This window comes from Macrotis lagotis, chromosome 7 (assembly GCF_037893015.1).
Source record: "Macrotis lagotis isolate mMagLag1 chromosome 7, bilby.v1.9.chrom.fasta, whole genome shotgun sequence".
NCBI classification, from domain to species: Eukaryota; Metazoa; Chordata; class Mammalia; order Peramelemorphia; family Peramelidae; genus Macrotis; species Macrotis lagotis.
Window position 1 is genome coordinate 206,074,163 of NC_133664.1, and position 12,019 is coordinate 206,086,181.

Below are 12,019 nucleotides of genomic sequence, written 5' to 3' on the forward strand. Positions count from 1 at the left end.
CTGGGGCTGGATTTGAACTCATGAAGATGAGTCTTCTGCTTAGTGAGCTATCCACTGTGACAACTAGCTACCCCTCAAGGGAAAGAGAAACTTAAAGAAGACAGACAAATGTGACAATGAGATGGGGGGGGTATTCTTTTTTGATTTTTAGGAAGAAAAGGAAAGAAAGTTAAAGGACCATATTGAGGAAGAAAGGAGAAGTAATAGGAGGGAACTAATTATCTTACATAATATGATGGAAATAATTCAGTGAATTTACAGATAGAATCTTTATTCACATGATCACTTCTAGATACTGACTCTGCTACCATCACTGAATTTCTGCCATCTGATCTTCTCTTGATCCTTATTGCTGTCAATGATATGATTACTCACCCACTTTTCCCTATGATTTTGACAACTGACTGAAAGTATTATTTTCCATTTTTTTTCAGTACTTGGCACAGTGGTTGACTAGTTGACTGGTATTTTACCAATTTTGATTGACCAACTGACTCTTCCTCTGCCATTAGATAGAAATAGTCATGTGGAGGACTGTTTTGGACACTATCTTTCTAGTTTCTTGAATTCTTCGACAATCAACATCTTTACTATTCTTAAGTTACACAACAGGATAGTTACCTGTTAGGCCTCAGGATGGCAGCTGAAACTGATCTTGAATTCTGAAATTCCTGTCTCTGACCATAGTCTTCTTTCTATCCTTCTACCTCACTCATTCCTTTGACTTTCACAATATGACTTTATTGTTACTAATGCTCCTCTTATCATTGTGGCAAATCATATCTGAGAACTGTATACTCTAATCACAGTCTATTTGGCTAATAGAGGAAATTCTCTGTATTAACTGATACCTCTCCCTACCATGGCTTATAATAGTATTAAAAATAATTCTGACATACAATCAAATACACAGAGTCAAATTTGTTTCTTCTACCCCCTGAAGGATATTCTTTTTACTATTTTTTGTTGACTAGCCAACTCTTTAGTCTCATACATGCTTCTCTTACCTTAAGTTCCTCAATCTTTTTCTCTATTCCCTCAATTTCAGTACTTGATCTTATCTCTTACAATACTGGCCACTTGCTTTGAATTTCCTTAAAGCCCCTCCTCTACTTCTCCCAGTCCTTCAATTTTCTTACCTATTTCATCTACAATACTCTTCAGCTTCAAAAGAAGAAATGATACTCTTTCTAATGACAACTTTTCTAAGTGTATCTTCAGTTCCATTTCCTCTCCTCCTTGACATTATGCTATTTCTGGTTTCATTTCTTTCACCTCTCTCTCTGCCTTTATTTCTTCTCTTTTTTTCTTTCTCTCTCATTTTCTCCCCTTACTTTTCTGGCCACTTCTCTGTCTACCTTACTAATCTTCATCCAAGTCATTTCCCCTTAGCCCTCTTCTCTTTTCCCCTCTATATTTTGCTTGGTGATCCCATCAGCTCATTTGGATTCAATTATCATCTCTATGCAGATGATTTTCAGATCTGTTTTTCTTACCCTTGCTCCTACCTGAGTCACTATCTCTCACCCTTATGCCCCATCTGTTGATAATGTTGTCTGATTCACCTTTGTAATATATTTTGAATATACCCCCCTTTTCTCCTTTGATTCTGTCACCAGTCTGGTGTAGACCTGCATTTCTTCACACCTGGATTATTGCAGTAGCTATTGGTTAGTCTTTCTGCCAATCCAGTCTATTCTCTATTTAGCTGCCAAAGTATTTTTCTAAGGTAGAGGTCAATCTGTCACCTTCATATTTAAATAAACTTAGATGAATTCTTATAACCTTATGGATCAAATACAAACCCTCTTTTTGGCATTCAGAACCCTTCATGACCCAGCCCTGGCCTATCTTTTTACAATCTATATTACCTCAGCTCTTTGATCCAGTAGCTCCCATTTCTTTGCAGTTTCTTGGACAGAACACTCCATTTAGCAACTCTGGCTCTCTCTCTCACACCTGAAATGTTCTCCCTCTTCATCTCTGCTTCCTTGGCTTCCTTAAAATCCCAGTTTAATTCCCTTCTCCTACAGGAAACCTTTCCTATTTTCACTTCATCCTAGTGTCATTAATTTGATTATTTCCTGTTTATTCTGCATACATATATTTGCACTTAGCTTTTTGCATGTTGTTTATGTCATTACACTGGGTACTCCTTGAGTGCAGAGACTTATGTATTTTGTCTACTTAATACAGTAGGAACAGAGTAAGCCCTTAATAAATGTTTCCTGATTGATTGTCCTCTTATTGACAAATAACCAAACAAATTGTGGTATGCGAATGTGTGGTCATGCAATATTATTGTGCCATAAAAATGAAATAGACAATTTCAGAGGAAACTGGGTCCAGACCTTTATGAAATGGTGTAGAGTAAAATGAATAGAACCAGGAGAATAATCTTTACATTATGTACTCAAATCCAGATCCCAGGTCTCTGAACTTCTAGCAAATAGAAATTTAAAAAGACATACAGACAAGAATATATGAAAGAATATACAGAATGAATGAGCTCTTCCAATGAGAGCAAGAGATCTCAGCTCAACCAAGTGAAAGGGATTTCTAGATCCCATGCAAGGGGAAAGCTAGAAAGAGATACCTGGGAGAATGACCCAAACCTCCAGTGTCCACTTAACCACAAGGGAATTATGATTAGAAAATTTTGATAATATTGCAAACCAATAAATTTATTAAACTAATAGTTGCTGACATTATATTTCTTATTGTGTATTTAGGAATTCCTTGGTACATAAATGGATTAATTAGTGGTCAAACATGGCATCACTTCTTGCTAGCAGTAGGCCAATACTTATTATTTTTTTTTTAGTTTTTTTTTGCAGGGCAATGGGGTTAAGTGGCTTGTCCAAGGCCGCACAGCTAGGTAATTTATTAAATGCTTGAGGCCAGATTTGACTTCAGGTACTCCTGACTCCAGGGCCAGTGCTTTATCCACTGCACCACCTAGCCACCCTCCAATACTTCTAATATAGAACAAGTATTATATAATATGCTGTATCATAACCTATGGCTTAAAGATTGTGTTCATCTAGCTCTCCACATTGGTGAAGATTAAGTACTCAGCCTTCCTTTTCTATGTGAGCAGTAGATTTGGAAAAAGTTCAAAAGAAAAGAAATCCTGAGTTGGGGCTTTCAGCTTTGAGAGAGAAGGCACAAGTTCCGATTCTCTTGAGAGAGAGTTGCTTGAAGGGAGTAAGAAACTCTGGGATGGGGGGCGGGGGTAATGAACTATAGTGGAATCAGAACATCAATCTTGTACTTCTTCCTAGCTTTCCCCTTGCATGAGATCTAGAATTCTCACTCATTTGGTTGAGTCAGAACATCTGGTGCTCATCAGGAGATCTCATTCATTCTGTATTTTCTTTCATATATTCTTATCTGTATACCTCTTTTAATTTCTGTTTGCTATTAGTTTGTACGAATAGGTTTATTTGTTGTTCACTAGGTGTGTTCCCAGTGGAAATGGCATTTGTTGGGAAGGGAATTATACTTTTTTTTAAGTAAAAAAGTATCTTCTCTAATCATATACAAAACATACCTATAGATGACTGGAGATATGAAATAAATGTTATTTTCTCTATTGTCAAACATCGAATAGTTTTCCTTTTCTGAGACACATAAACTTAGCTAGACTTTAAGCAGTTATTTTCTGGTCAAAGGTTAAGCAGAGGATTTCAAAAGGGATTGCTTTAATACCTACCATAATCACAACCATAATAGACTCCACCTGAAAATTTGTCCTTAAGTGCAGACTTGTGTTTTCCAGGTGTTGAGCACTGACCAAAGTATGCCCCTAGTTTACAGTTTGTTAGAAGCAACCAAAGAAAAGTTTTTGTTTAGTGTTCTTTATGAACGTCTGAAAGGGTTTGGGTTTGCTTCAGGGCTCACTTTTGATGTTTTTATTCTGTCTTCAGGCAAATTAAAGTATAATTTAGGGAGCTCCTTCCCCATTAAGGGATATGGGCAATAATATTGCTTGCACTTAAAAATTATTTCCCCTATGTTAATATTTAGAACTGCAGATAGATGTAATTCTAGTCTTGTACCCTTTCTCTGGGGAGATCAGAGTAACCTGCTGCTAGCCCCAATATCCCACCTCCCCTCCTGGTAGGAATCAACCTTTCTCTTGGAGAAGTATGGGCAGAAGAGACTAGATATTTATTCATGCCTCTCTACAAACCATATATAGATAGACTCATGTTGACACTTATAATCTATATAGGTAATACTCACCTACACATCTTGTACCTTATATAAGTCTTACATAAATTTGTATTGTAGAATTTCCTGAATTTACTTCATAACCATTCAAAAGAGATCACCCTAACTATTAACATAGGAAAAATCAAGTTGGTAAAGATCCCTATTGTCCAGACTATGTTATACAATACCATGGACAACTTAACAAATGTATCTATGCCTATACCTTCTAAATCTATATATATAAAGACATAAATATAGAGATACTTGGCATAGATACATTATATGTATGTTATATGTAAACATGTGAATCTTGGACAAACACTGGAAATGGACAGTAATTAGGTCCAAAAATCAAATATGGGGGGGGGGAGAAGAACACAGGAGGAATCACAGAGAAACAGGATAACTTTGAAATTTTCACATTGAATTTATTATATGCTTAAAAATAAAAATAAGCCCTATACAAGAGATTAGCATTTTTATAACACAATCATCCTTTTCTATAATGTATGTAGAAATGCTCATTTCATTTTGATGCTTAATTATAAAATTCAGAATTTAAAAAGTGAAAATTTAAAATAAAAGAAAACTAGGCATACATATTCTTGATTTTGATGTGAATTGGTACAACTATACTGTAAAACAATTTGGAATATAGAATAACATCGAGAGCATCTATTTGAGTGGAAGGGGGAAGGAAAGGTGGAATTAGTGAACCTTCATTTTTGTTGGAAATGACTGAGAGAGGAAAAAACATGCACATTCAATAGGGTTTAGAAATCTATCTTACTAGAGGAAAATAGGACAGGAAAGGGATGGGAGAAAGGGGATGGGGAGGGGGAGGGGAAGGGAGCAGTAGGTGATAGAAGAGAGGGAAGTCAGGCACAGCACACTTTTGAGGAGGGACAGGGTGAAAGGAGAGAGAGAATAGAATAAATGGGGGTGAGGAGGAATAGTATGGAGGAAAATACAGTTAGCAATAGCAACTGTGGAGAAAAAATTATTGAAGCAACTTCTTTGATGAAGTTGATAAACATGATAAAGAATGCAATTCATGGGCAGCCAGGAAACACCATGGATAGAGCACTGACCCTGGAATCAAGAGGGCCTGAGTTCAAATGTGACCTCAGACACCTAATGCTGACTTATCTGTGTGACAAATCACTTAACCCCATTACCTTGCAAAAACAAAGATAAAAAATGACTGATAATACTCATATAAACCTCATTTAATAGAGTAGTTAGAAGGAGCTTTTATAGATGAGGCACAGGAGAGAACTGAATTTGAATATATTGTAAAAATGGATTCAGTGGGTAAAAGGGAAATGTACTGGAAGTAAGAGAAAGGAGAGGTAGAATAGCTATTTCATATAAAAGGTATTTCATGTAGCTTTTGCAATGGTATGGAAAGGGGGAAGGCAAGGGGGAATGAGAGAAAACCTTCATTCTCATTGGAAATGGCTCAGAGAGGAAACAGCATACACACTCAATAGGGTATAAGACATCTAGAAGAAAAAAGGAGAGAAGGGGGACAGGGGGAGGGGAGGGGGGATGTGGGTGATAGAGGAGAAGGTAGATCATTTGAGAGGATAGTCAGATATAACACATTTTCTTTTTTACTTTGTGCAAGGTTATGGGATTGGATGGTCTGTCTAGGACCACAGGGCTGGGTGGTTGCTGGGTCTCTGGAGTGGAATGTAGGCTTGGGGCCTCTTGACCCCAGAACCGGTGCTCTGTCCACTGCACCACTCGGTTGCCCCACAGCACATTTTTGAAGAGGATCGGAATGAAAGGAGAGAGAAAATATTATAGATGGTAGTGGGGAGGAATGGATGGAGGGAATTACAATCAGCAACAACTGTGGAAAAATATGGAAGTAACTTCTACAGTGGACTTATGATAAAGAATGTGATCCACCTGAGACAGAGCTGATGGTATCACAACAGACTGAAACACATTTTTTTCTCCTTCTTTTACTTTATATCTTATGAGTTTTATATTTTTGTGGTAGAGGGGGATTATGTTTACTCCTAAACAAGGATATTTTAGTAATGTCTAAATAAAGAAAAATGAAAAAAAAATGAGATTCATCCCAGAGACAGAGCTGATGGATTCTGAACACAGAAGTACACTTTCTTTTTTTCTCACTTTACTTTTCTTGAGGTTTCTCTAGCTTTGTGGGGAGAGGTGGGGATTGTGTTTACTTTTGCAACAAGACAAATTGTAGTAATGTGAAAATAAATAAATTTTAAAAATTAAAAAAAAGAGTATCCCTTTTCTCTGACTCAGAATGCCCATTTTTCTCTGATACAGAAAAATCAAAGTGAGATCATTCTTTTTTTAAGGATTTTATTTTGGCAAGGCAATGGGGTTAAGTGACTTGCCCAAGGTCACACAGCTAGGTAATTATTAAGTGTCTGAGGTCACATTTGAACTCAGGTCTTCCTTACTCCAGGGTTGGTGCTCTATCCACTGTGCCACCTAGCTGCCCCAAGTTCACTCTTTTTTTTTTTTAGGTTTTTGCAAGGCAAACGGGGTTAAGTGGCTTGCCCAAGGCCACACAGCTAGGTAATTATTAAGTGTCTGAGACCGGATTTGAACCCAGGTACTCCTGACTCCAAGGCTGGTGCTTTATGCACTACGCCACCTAGCTGCCCCAAGTTCACTCTTAATTACACAAACCAAGAAGACCAAAATGAGAAAGGTCTCATCCATCAAAATAATTATTAACTATTATATATACTTTTTTGTAGAGGATCAAAAATTGGAAGCAAAGTAGATGCCTATAGAAATCACAAAATATTACTGTACTGTTAGAAAGGTTGTACTGTTACTAGTACAGAGAAGCAGAAGATGTGGGGGGAGTAATTAGAAATAGGAAAACAATGTTATAATGACAACAATGTAAATTGAAAGACAAAAACATATAAAAATGAATTGAACACTTTCTAGTTAGAATGAACAAGCTTGACTGTGAAGACCTATCAGAATGCCCATCCCTTTTTTTCTTGAAATGGTAGGCTACTACAGGTGGAAAATTACTAGAATGAACAGCTTTTTTTCTCTTTCTTTTTTAGTCTTTGTTATAATGTTCTCTAAATGAGGAATTGGGAGGAAGATAAAGTGAAGGTCATATAAAGTGTAAAGATGAAAGATTAATAAACATTTTTTAAAATAATAAAAAAAAGGCAGAACTAAGATGGTGGAGTAAAGGTAGCAACCCAATAGAACTCTGTTAACATTCCCCTCTAAACAACTTTAAAATAACACATCATATAAAATTATAGAGCAACACAGCCAATAAAGGTTTGAAAATATATAAATATATAATATAAATATAAAATATAAAATAAATAAATAGATACAGTAAAAAATAAAAGTTTGAAGGTTTGAAGTGAGACATTTTCCTAGTCGAAAACAACTTAAGAAGTTGACAGGAGAGGTTTGTGATAAAAGGATGGGAGACAACCTGGAGTATATGTGGTAGTAATATCAGTGGTGGTTATGAAAACAGCAGCAACTTAGGATTTCTCAGTCCAGAGATAGTATGGGGATCCAACAGCTATTCAGAAAAAGATTACAAAGGACCCTTTGCAGGTGCTGACTGACTGATCTGATGCTATTTGGCAACTCCATTACTCATAGGCAGTTGTGGATCACTTCCAAGGAATATAGGAGTATTAGCACTTGTTAATTTTTTTTTTAGGTTTTTGCAAGGCAAATGGGGTTAAGTGGCTTGCCCAAGGCTACACAGCTAGGTAATTATTAAGTGTCTGAGGGCGGATTTGAACCCAGGTACTCCTGACTCCAGGGCCACTTCTTTATCCACTGTGCCACCTAGCTGCCCTGTGTTAATATATATATATATATTTTCTTTTTGGTAAGTACCAGAGTATAGTCAAAAAGAGTAGTGATCCCATAATTCCCATGATAGTACTATCTTGAAGCACCAAAACTTGCAGACTCAGAATTGGTTCAGAAAACAGCAATGTGGAAAATGCCTGAAGCTTGGGTCAGTACCTCCCCACCCCAGGTGAGTAGAGTTCAACTTGAACAAAAAAAATTCAAAATTAAGAAATGGTCTGGAAAAATAGCCAAACAACAAAAAAAGGAACTTGCCTTATAGAAAGTTATTATAGTGGTAAGGAAGATCAAGTTATAAACTCAGAAGATTACAAGAAAACTACCATAAAGACTCACAGAAACATGCAAATTAGATAGAATCCCAACAAGAATTCCTGGAAGAATTTAAAAAAAGATAAAAAATAATGGAAAATTAGAAAAATGAATGGAAGGATTCAAGAAAATTGTGAAAATAGAAGTAACAAATTAATAAGAGGCACAAAAAATATTGAAGAAAATATCACATTATAAAACAGACTTGACTAAATGGGTAAAGAGGTAGAAAACCTCATTGAAGAATATCATTTCTTAAAATTTAGAATTTGGGAAGTAGAAGCTAATGACTCCATGGGAAGCTAATGACTCCATGAGACATCAAGAAACAAAACAAAGTCAAAAGAATGAAAAAAATGGAGGAAAATGTGAAATATCATCAGAAAAACAACTGTCCTTTAAAATAAATTGAAGAAAGATAATTTAAAAATAATTGGGCTACCTGAAAAAAGAGCCCAGACATCATATTTCAAGAAATTATCAAGGAAAATTGCCCCAACATCTTGGATCCAGAGAGTAAAATAGAAATGGAAAGAATTCAGGAACGAATCCTGAAAGAGATCCCAATGACAATTCCCAGAAGTATTAGAATCAAACTCCACAGCTCCAACAAGAACATAATTCAGACAGCCAGGAAGAAAACATTCAAATATTATGGGACCACAGTCAGGATCACATATGATTTAGTAAATTATATGTCAAAGGAGCAGTGGACTTGGAATATGATATTCCACAAGGCAAAAGAGCTAGAATTACAAAAAAAATAAACTATTCAGAAAAATTATGTATAATTCTTCAGGAAAAATGGATGTGTAATGAAATAGAGGAGTTTCAAGGATTCCTGATGAAAATGGTATCTACTCTAAAGAGAGAATAAATGAACTCTGAGTGAAAATTGAAATATATTTTGTCACTCTATTTTTCTTGCTTTATTTGTGACATGACTAAAATAGAAATGTTTTTGCATGATTTCACAAACATATACTTTCCCTCTCAATTGATAGGGGAGGTACTGGAGAGAGGGAGAGAATTTGGAATTCAAAAATTTTTTTAAAATAAAGGTAAAAACGAACACTTCTTTGTTTTTAGGTTTTTGCAAGGCGAATGGGGTTAAAGTGGTTTGCCCAAGGCCACACAGCTAGGTAATTATTAAGTATCTGAGACCGGATTTGAACCCAGGTACTCCTGACTCCAAGGCTGGTGCTTTAACCACCTAGCTGCCACCAAATAATATTCTTTAAAAGATAAAATATTAAAAAAAATTTCAGAAAAAAAATTTAAGCAGGAGAAATATGGATTAGATTGACTTGGGAAATTGCAGTCTTCTTTTAATAACCCAAAATTTCTCTATGAATTCAAAGCCCCATTACTTAATCCCAATATTCTACACCTATTGCTTCACTCAGAAAAACAATTTAGAGTTGGAAGGAAAGTACTCTAATGGTTATCTAGACAACCCATGTCTGAAAGGAATCACTGTCATTTAACATACACTGGACTAATTTTTACTTAAAGAAATCTAAAAAGGGGAAGCTCACCAATTAATCAATTAATCAATCAATAAATATTTGTTAAATACCTACCTTATGCCAGGAACTGACATATAAAAAGAGGCTAAAGTTTGTCCTTGTCCTGAAGGCACTTACAATCTAATGGGGGAGAAACAAGCAAATATATATATATATATATATATATATATATATATATATATATATATATATATTATACAAAAATGCTATATACAACAAAAAAATAATTACTAGAGGGAAGGCATTGGAATTAAAATAAGACAACTAGATGGTACAGTGGATAGAATTCTGGGCCTGGAATTATGATGACTCTTCTTCCTGAGTTCAGATCTGGTCCTGGACACTTACTGTTTGACCCTGGGTAAATCACCTAACCCTGTTTATCAATGAGCTGGGGAAGGAAATAGCAAACCATTCCAGTATCTTTGACCAAAAAATACCCTAAATGGGGTACTAAAGAATTACAGTAACTGTAATTAAAAGGGGTTGGGGAAAGCTTCCTGTAGAAGATGGGATTTTAGTTGGGATTTAAAAAAGTCAATAGGTACAAATGAGGAGGGAGAGCATTCAAGATATGGAGGACTGTTAAAACAAATTCCAGGAAATGAGATGTGGAGAGACTCGTTTGTGAAAGGGCAAGAAAGCCCATCTCACTGCATTGAAGAATTTGCATTAGTGAATAAGGTGTAAAGAAGCTGGAGAGGTAGGAGGAGGCTTGGTTTGAAGGTCTTTGAATGCCAAATACTATTAGAGTGACTTGAGATTAGGAAATGTATTACCAGGCTATTATAATTGTCCAGGCTTGAAATGTGAAGTACATTCAAGAGATGTTGCAAAGGCCACATAGACAGACTTTGACAACAGGTTAGATATGGGAGAGCAAGAGTTGAAGAAGTTGAAGATAACTCCTAGATTTTGAATCTGATCTGGAATATTGATGCCCTCTACAGCAATAGGAAAGGTAGGAGAGGGGAGGGTTTTGGGAAAAGACAATGAGTTCCATTTTGGACATGTTGAATTTTGGGCATGTTGAATTTAATACATCTTTTGGACAATAAATTTGAGAAGTCTGAAAGACAGTTGGAGACATGAGATTAAACTTCAGCAGAGAATCTGGGGCCAGATAGCCAGATTTGAATATCATTAGTTTAAAGACAATAATTAGATCCATTGGAGCTAATGAACTGCATGCTCTAGGCATTGCATTTCACTTTTAGATGGCTTTAATTGCAAGGAATGAGCCTATATATACATTTGTAATTTTTATGCATGGTTTCTGGTTTTTCCCTCTAAAGTCAAATGGACAAATTTAACTCCTTTTTCAAATGCCAATCCTTTAAACACCTGAAGATGACCATCACGTCCATCTTAAGTCTTCTTTTCTCCAGGCAAAACATTCCATTTCCTTTTGCTACTCATATGACATGAATTTAAGTTCTTTCACAAGTCTGGTTTTCTTTTGAATTTTTTCCCAGCTTATCAATGTTCCTCTTGAACTGTGGTGTCCAGAACTGAATACAGTGTATAGATATGAGTAATAGAACCCAATAATCTTTGAAGAATTGAAAATGAATAGCCACCAGAAGGCAGTGGAGTGGCAAATGGCAGATGTGAAAAGGTTTTTAACACATTACAAATAAGGAATTTGTCAGTGATAACTGAAGGAAGGTATTATTAGTAATACTTTTTCCACTTAAAAGGAAACAAAGACTTAGAGGAATTAAGTGACTTTAAAGTTAGTGAAAGAACTGGAACCTGAGTTCAAGTGTAACACCATTTTTATAATATCAGACAATAAAATAAAAGAGACTTAAGAGATAAGACCATGAAATAAAAGAAAATCAGCACTAGTACTGATTGTTCAGATTTAATGACCTATCCCACATTACATATTGACATAGGAAGGGCCTTTTGTTAATTTCTTAACCAATCCACCCCAAATGAAATGAAACACAAATCGGAAACGGTGATGCAGTTGATTTGAGATACACAAACAAAGCTCTAAGAATACAGGTTTTAACAAAGTACGCAGACAGAGAAACTCAAACAAACCTGCTGATGAAGATATCTATTGTCCAGCCATGCAATTGATTTGA